This window comes from Bidens hawaiensis, unplaced genomic scaffold, assembly GCF_021521415.1.
Source record: "Bidens hawaiensis isolate Kalapana, Puna unplaced genomic scaffold, B.hawaiensis_p1.1 tig00010301_1, whole genome shotgun sequence".
NCBI lineage: Eukaryota > Viridiplantae > Streptophyta > Magnoliopsida > Asterales > Asteraceae > Bidens > Bidens hawaiensis.
The window spans coordinates 143,736-153,213 of NW_027491780.1; positions in this window are offsets into that span (position 1 = coordinate 143,736).

The window sequence follows — 9,478 nt, forward strand, 5'->3', positions numbered from 1 at the left end:
GTGGTGAATAGCGTGACCCCCTGAACTCGTGACAATGCATCAGCAGCAACATTTTCCTGGCCTTTTTATACTCAATGGTATAATCGTATCCCATGAGTTTCGCGAGCCACTTTTGTTGTAACGGTGTTGTGACTTTTTGGGTCAAGAGTTGTTTAAGACTTCTCTGATCAGTGCGTATAATAAACGGGCTTGTGACAAGGTAAAAATGCAACTGCTTTACAGCCAACATGATTTCAAGAAGCTCTTTATCGTATACGGATAAAGCTTGTTGTTTTGGAGATAGAGCTTTGCTAAGGAAAGAGATCGGGTGACGTTCTTGCATCAAAAGCCCCCAACCACACGCGGACGCATCGGTTTCTACCACGAATTGATTAGAGAAATCTGGTAGAGCAAGTACTGGTGCCGATGTAAGAGCCCCCTTAAGTTGTTCGAAGGCGTTTTGTGCTTCCTCCCCCCATCGAAACACATCCTTTTTAGTAGGTCGGTGAGTGGTTTCGCTATGAGCCCGAAAGACCTTATAAAATGACGATAATACCCGGCTAGCCCTAAGAACCCGCAGAGTTGTTTTAAAGACTTTGGTGGCGCCCACTGTTGAATAGCCTCAATCTTAGATGGATCTGTTTTAACCCCTTCACCGGATATGACGTGACCCAAATACTCAACCGCTCGACCGCCGAACACACGTTTAAACTCCTTAGCAAATAACTGATGTTCACGCATGGTGGACAGGACCTTATTTAGGTGCTGAATATGTTGCTCTTCATCTTGGCAATAGATTAAAATGTCATCAAAAAATACGAAGACCCCTTTTTTTAGGAACGGTCGAAAGACGTGGTTCATCAATGCTTGAAACATTTTCGGTGCGTTCGTTAGTCTGAATGGCATAACAAGGAACTCATAATGCCCCTCAAGGGTGTGAAATGCGGTTTTGTGAATGTCATCCGGAGCCATTCGAACTTGGTGGTACCCGGAACGCAAATCCAATATAGAGAACAATGTAGCTCCCCCTAGTTCGTCTAGTAATTCTTCTATTAACGGAATAGGAAACTTGTCCTTAACCGTCACATCGTTGAGTCTGCGGTAGTCTATACACATTCGACATTGCCCGTCTTTTTTTAACCAATACTACAGGAGCCGCGAATGAGCTTTGACTATTACGAATAACCCCAGCAACTAGGAGCTCACATGTGGTTTTCTCGATGACGTCCTTTTGTATGGCGGGATATCTGTATGGTCGTTGGCTTATATGTGTGGTAACTTCTTTCAACAGAATCTTGTGATCAAATGGCCGCACCGGAGGTAAGGTTTTTGGCATTTGGAAAACATCAGAGAACTCTTGCACCACCTTCTGCCAAATGCATGCATTCTTTTCTTGAGCTTGATCACATACCACCTTGGATTGAAACATAGGTTCTGCCGACATACATGTGAGTTGAAGACTAAACATTTGTATGGAGCCATCCTTGCAATGTTTCTGAAGTAATTCTTCAACTTTCTCTACCGGGCAAACCGAAACCTTGTTATTTTGCAGGCCCTTTAATTCACATGGTTTACCCTCGATTTGAAACTGCATGGTCATCTTTTGGAAGTTCCGAAGGATGTCGTGTAAGGGTAGGAGCCACTGGATACCAAAAATCATATCGTAGCTTTCAAGGGAAATAAGCAACACCTCCGTGCTAAACCAATGGCCTTGCATCAACCACTGAAAGTTCAAACAAACTTGGTTGCAAACAAGTTTCTTACCATTCGCCACACTTACATTAATCAGTGGGATATCTCTAACCAAGCATTGGAGCTTTTTAGCCAACCTTTCGTCAATAAAGTTATCTGTCGACCCCGAATCAATGAGAATGTGGAGTTGGCGCGTACCCATCGAGCCTTGAACTCGCATAGTGGAGTATCAAGGAAGACCTATTAATGCGTGTATGGAGATCTGATGTTCTTTTTCTTCATCTTCGGTTACTGTTTCCTCTACCGTTACATCATCCTCATCATCGACTTCGATGATGTACACCTAGTTTCTGTTCCGATGACATTTATGCCCCGGTACGAATTTCTCCGTACACCAAAAACACTCCCCTTTCGCCCGTTTTTGTTCCAACTCCTTACTTGTCAGACGACGTGACCCCCCGGTTGGTTTGGAAGCCATCGAGGCAGGCCTATTAGGGGTGGGCATAATAGGTAATTTGGTTGCATTAATGGGAGGGTGAATCCTTGTATCATTATTGCTTCTTGTATTTGTTATACTTCCTTTCACTACTTTAAGTTTTCCTTCCAAAGTTTCAGTGTTATTTGTTTGGATCCTAGCCAACCCATAAGCTTCAAGTAGAGTACATGGCTAAAACATCTTAACCGGACCCCTGATTTCTTGCATAAGACCTTTAAGATAAAGACTAACGGCCTGTGTTTCACTCAAATTTACCTTGTTCAATAGCGAATCAAATGAGGAATTGTAAACATGAAGCGCTTCAATAGTGAGATCCTTTTGAGTGAGGGAAGTGATCTCTTCCAGTGGATCCTCTAACATGGCATTCGAGAACCTGCTCGAGATAGCCCGAACATAATCATCCCATGAAATATCTGCAACGGTAGCCTTACGGGTGCGCATAAAAGACCGATGCCATTGTATAGCATCCCATTCTAGGTGGACAACCGCGCATCTGAGCTTCAACTTTGCGGGTGTTTCATCAAGTTCAAAAAAAAATGCTCGCAACGATAAACCCACGCCTCCACATCTTCCCCAGAGAACTTAGGGAATTCCACCTTCCCGACCCGCATGGGTTTAGTACCCTTAGAGTCTGTGTCGACAAAAGAGAAGGACGAACCCGAGCTACCATCGCTGCCTTTTGGGCCGCTAGCGCTCGATTTCTCCTTAACCACCTTGAGTATCTCCTCCTGCTGTTTCATTAGAGCCGATAAGGAACCTTGGATCTCCGAGATTGCCTTGTCATGCTCCTTGAGAGTTTTGTCCACATCCTGATTGCGAGTGTTTGTCATGATGACGAGAGGGATTCTGGCTGGTGATCGGAACGGCTCTGATACCCTTGGTAGGGTTGGAACCGATGAAACCAAGAGAACTTGCTAAGAGATAGAAGAAAACAAATTTTCTGCATATCTCAGAATGAGATCGGCAGCTAGGTTAAATCAAACTAACAAAACCAAAGTTACACATGACACCAACAAAGTAATAAAAGGCTATAATGGTCCTTGACAATTGAAACATAACCAAGACCAACATAAGTAATAAAAACACTAAATGATCCGTAACATCAGAGCCCCTGATCTGCCAGCTACGTTTTGAATGACATAATCAAACTGAGATTGGTCCCAAAAGTTATTAACTTGGATATTCGATGAATCACATAGTTGCGTTTCCTGAATGGCTATAAAGTTTATATCATGTTGTCGTTTCATTTCTCTGATTCCCTATGCTTTCCTATCCTCACCCGCACCCCGTATATTATATGAGAGAAAATTCATTGATTACCGGTTGACGCCTCCTCCTCAACGATTAGGGTTCGGATATTGTCGTTCTGACCGGTAACCCTGAAACCTAACTCTTCTCCCACATGAATTGTCTGATTCACCTCCAATTCTTTGTCATCTTCCACCAAACGTGCCCTAGATTCCACTTCAAACTCGCTCAAAGCTACCTCTTTGAAATTCAATCGTGTAACCATTCTGGTAGAAGAGAATAATCTAGGTCTACCGATGGTGTCTTTGAGTTTGAGTGAGTAAGAAGGTAAATTCAATTTGCTTTTATGACACCGAATTGTCCTCTTGGAAAGCTTGGATGAGTTGGAAATAGAATCCGATACAACTCTGTTAAGATTATTGACATTTGTTTAAGTGCCTATACGTTCAATTAGGCCTAAAAGATCAAATGGGTTGCTATCCACAGGTAGGGCGTAGGAAGTGGGTCTGCTTCTGATCTGATCCCAATGTGGAACACTTTTCCGAAAAAATTGGTGACGCATCTTTATCCAACAAACCGTTAGGTTCAGTACCACTGCTACAATTATTATATAGGTTTCTTTTTTGCATACTGACGCGCCTTGAATCCTCCACCTGTGTGGTTTCTTTTTCCTCGAAAATCGACTGGGAATGCGTGCTTGTCCCTACCCAATTGGATCCTCTTTCTTCATTTAATGCACCGACTTCGAAACCGTCTCCGTCTGTTCAATTTCTTTCACCGACGCTTGCTTGTCCGGTGACACCTTAGAGTTCCGGTTACATTCTGATGGTTCATCGACCTTGGGGAAGCAATCCCAAATGAACTCACGGATCCATTTTTTTTTTCAAACAGATGAACTTTGTACTTGTGATTTCTCCAACAGATGATAACCTCTTTGCAAGCTGTGTCGTGATTATACACACCCGATCTCGCGAGGGATCCGTGTCTTTCCATGATGCTTCTGATGAACCAACCACCCTACCCAAACAACTTACTGTTTTGTTGATGAAATCCGCATCCCAGAGGTGTATTGGAATTCCTTGGACGCGAATATGTGCAAGTCTTTCATACTTAACTGATCGACCATTCCTCCTTTGCATTCTTGGGCTGTTTTGTAGTATTTCTTTGTAGGTAGTGTCTTTTTTCCTCCATTGCATAATATTGCACCCATGATTTCGACTGATGGGTGCTTTGTTCGTCACATGATATCTTGTTGTCTTGGCACTTCTTTTCTGAGGCCCAGTTGGAAATTTTGACCCTCCGGCCGGTTGTCTTGTGACTGGATTCTAGTGTCTTGCAACATTAACATTCACCTTCGTCTTGTTTATTCTAACAGTGTTAAGCCTTTCCTTGAGAGCATGTGCATCCTTAACATTGATGAACCTTATAAAAGCAAAGCAGTTGCCATACTTATCTCTCTTCCTCGGAACAAAGGCATCCACCAGAAGACCAAAACCTTCATATATTCTCTAAATAAGATTACTGGAACATCCATCAGGGAGGTTAGAGATAAAGAATGTAGTGGTTTGAGGTTTTGGGCGCTCATAAATGAACTGTCTTTCTCTATATTTCCATTTCCGATTACGAACGACCTCCCAGGTTTCAGCACCTTCGTCTTCACGGCGGCGACTGTTGACTGGCTGTCTGTACCCAACCATTCTTTAAAATATTTAGCTTGCTTAATTTTTCATTGGATGGAACACCATGAAATGATTGGGGACATACCATATTTTTTTACATTTGACTATCTATGACGGGTATCTATGGGTGGATTCATTTACTTAAAACTGGGGCTATGTTATAGCTATCTAATAGAAATCACGTGTGCATGTTAAGTTTATATTAAATTGTTTTGATTATTTGTTTGGTTCTTTTTCCGCTCAGCGTTTTACTCATATCATTTTGTTATTCTTGATATTTCATCGATTTGAAACCAATGTATTACTTTGATCTCGAAGTTTCAATTATTTTCTTTGTTAATCTCAATGATTGCGTTTATTCACATTTTATTGGACATTTTCATTTGTTAAACATGTCATTATTGACTCCGAAAACTTAATCTATTTTGATCTTTTGATATTAAAGTTTCGTTTACCTATTTTATTCTCAAACTCAATGCATTATCGACTTACGTGTTTATATTTTGTTTGCTCAATGTTACATCTATTTACCCTTTTATTCTCGACTCCTATGTTTAATCTTGATGTTCTTATTCATTATTCTTAATAATTTATGTTACTCTAGAATCTCGCTTATTTTGTTTTAAACTTCAATAACATCATTTATTTTGTTTATACTTCAATGGTTTATTTATTTTGACCTAACATGTTTGTGTTATCTTTGACATCAAGGGTTTGCATATAATTTTGATCCTTATAATTCATTTTCAAGTTGTTATATAAGATATTATTTTATCTATTGTTTATAACTTAAAATCCACACAATGCGGCGTACTATGTAGACTATTGGACGATAAAGGTTATTATGGGTCGACGCGTAATTATCCATATCTTCACATGAAAAACATAATAAGGGAAAATACTATATGATAAGGGCATGATGGATATGCTAGTACATCCTATATATAAGTGTCATTGTCATATTTTCCATTTGTGGTGTCCTTCAGGCCATTCAAAGATCGGCGTCATTTTTATTTAATTTTATTATGTATATATAAAATTGTTAAAACTTTTAACAAATCCATGTACTAGTTGTTTTCTTTTAAAATTTTATTTTTATTCTAATTTCGGGACGAAATTTTTAAAAGTTGTGAATCCTGTAACATTCATTAATTTTCAAATTCAAAAAAACCCGACCCATTTTATATTTTTGGTTTTGTTAATATATGTACACACACACACACACACATATATATACACATATATATAAATATGTATGTATGTATACTAGTAGATGTGCCCGCGCGTTGCGGCGGGGACACAGTGGAGATGTGTTCGGTATGAGGTCGGTTTGCGGTGTGGGGGTGATGCACAGAGAATTCAGTTAGTAACTATTTAGGGCAACGTGGCGAGGGCGTTACTATGATTATAATTGGATGTAAGGAGTAAACTATTAACTAGCCATAACTATATGATGTTTTAAAGCGGGTTAGTTGGATTTGGTGTGGCAATTGATATTAGTTTAAATTTGGTTGTGTACTATCAGCCAAGCCAATGTTGTATTTAAACGTTTTATTATATCCATAAAAAAGATAGAAGTTTAATTGTATGGCGAGTATGTATGTGTGTGTGTGTGTAATACGCTAATTTCATCCATTAGTGGCATCTACGTCAACTGTAGATGATTTAGTATGTAGCATAACTGGACAAAAGAATGCACACGACAAGTAATAGTAACATGTTATCATAAAGACATGTTTTGGCTTTGTGAAATTCACCCGAGCGGAGGTGTAGTGGTTGGCTCATATCAGTTAACATGAAAAGCTAGTAAGGAGAACAATAGTAAGAATCCCAAATGTGTTCAGAAATAGGGAAACCAAACCAGGATTTACACCTCCAAATTTGTAAAATTATCCACACCGTCATCTTTACTACTGTGTCAATTGACAAACACAAATTGAAACTATTGTTTCCAACGCTGTCGAAGTGTGAGAGCCCACGCTTTGCGACGAGGGACGGAGATTTGGTTGGTAACTGTTTGGCGCGTCGCGTTGGGACCACAACAGAAATTTGGTTAGTAATTTGATTAATTTTTTTAATTTTGCTTTATCGGTTTTAGACTCAACCCCATGCTTTCATATGGAACTTAAAAGTAAATAACATGTATGACTTTCAAAGTCAAAGTAGTTCTTAATTATTAAATATTCAACATTAAACCAAAAAATTGAACTTGGCGCCTACTTTTTCTCTGCCTCATGCATTGTTATGTTAGGTGTTGGCGTGTTGTCAATGAGTCAATCTTTGATTAATAATTAAACAAATTCACAACAGATTTTAATATAAAGTCAACCTATGAAACTCAAACCTAGCACTTACAAAATTCAATTGGAATGAAATCTTATGCGTTATCAACAACATTTCTTCTTTTAGAGTGCTACTTGCATGATGTAATAAGGGCAGCAATCATTTTCATTAAAGCTAAAATATAATATTCACATTGACAACAAAATAAGCACATTTGACTACCAAAGTCAAAACATAGTACGTTTAGCGAAGCTACACACATGATTTGTTGTCGACATGCTTTAAGTTTTCCAATTGCAAAATTTCTCGGTCTCAAGTTAGATGTCGAGAAGCTTGTCATCATTCTCCACATCTAAACTCGAATATTAATAAATTAAATTCAACATAATTTAATTAAGTATAATGCTTAGCAACATCTATAATTGAGTTTAAAACATACCCAAAAGCGTAATTAAAGTTTAAGGAGCTGGAATGTGAATCTTGTTTGTCATGTTTGGAAGCAATAACCTTTTATGAATATCTAAAGACAGGTTATTTTGCATATTTACAGTGGGTTTCTTTGTAAGTTGATCATTTGACTCGAGATCTCGCTTATACATATGCTTGGTTTTAGGTTGTGCTGCATCTTTAGCTATTGAATCTCTTAGGACGTTTCTCACATCCTGCAATCCACTTTTTAAATACAAAAGATAACAAAAAGTAATTTTCAAATATTTAAATTTAGAACATACATTGAAAAAAGTTGATCAGTCGTTTTAAGAGGGATACAAAAGCATATTTAACTTCACTGTCCTTAAAATCAAAATTTATTCATATACTAAAGTTTAGAAAGTTTTTTTTTGTGTTAAAATAAATGTACCTGTTATTTAACATTATATCTACTATTATAATAAACAAAAATTATTGTTGTGTCACATGACACCTAATTATCTCAATTTTTTGCCAAGTGACATCATTATTGTACAACTTTAAAATGCATAAATATCTAATTAAAACTATTAATAATTATTTTAAACATTCCATATTCATGATTTATCTATAATTTAATAGTAATAAATATAGTAAAAAAGTAGAAATAAAAGAGCGTATCTATAACTTTTATAACTCAATTTAGTATGTGTAAATTTGTGTTGTTTGTTTTTAGTTTATTAGTGACCGATTCAGAAGGTGTCACGATTCGTCTTTTCTAAGAGCAATACGAAAATGGTTCATTTCATTTGATTATTTTTCACTATTAGTTCTATATAATAAACATTTTTATATGTATTGATAACTTTTTTGCAAAAGTGACATCGTTCAGCATTCAAGAAGAATAGTAGATTAATGATGGTGCATACAATACTTTTTCTTTCAGATCTAATAATTATGTGCATTTTATTTTGTCACGTGTTAACTGATAGTGAAATTCATTGTCACAAACTTGCATCATCTAGAGTTTCGGGTCAAGCTGATATAGAAAATGAATTGTTTTGATCTTTAAATTATAGTAATCAGGGTGAGTTTTGTTTCCTTGATGATATTCATTATATTCCAGAAGCAAAATTCATTTCATTTTGGAAGAGTATCATGGTAGTGATGATATTGTGTTGTTTGTCATAGGCACACCATTCATTTTTTATTTTTTTAAATCTTACAAATTAAAGGCATAAAGTATACTTATTATAAATGATAGGAAAATGGTTGTATTTATGGGTGTTGTAAACCCATTTTATACAAAATCATTTTAAGAAGTAAGATCATGAGTATGGTGTTCGAAATACTAATATATTTCTCTAAGTTGATTGTTTATTATTATGATTTGTTTGTGTTTTATCTTCTATACAAGAATCTCATGATCGTTTGATATATGGGAGGAATGATGGTTTGGTTTTCAATGAGATGCTTATTTGTTGTGAATAAAATCTTTGGAACAGTTATTTTACTCTGATTTACATAATGGGTCATAACAAGTATTATTTGAAACAGACCCACTTTTAGTATGACTTGAAACATTTCGGGCAAGTTCAACTTGTATTCGACTGTAACGATTCCGACGAAACCAAGTATACCCTAACCGGTAGACAATTGTTACGTTATATTTAATGTCGGGTACATGAATTAC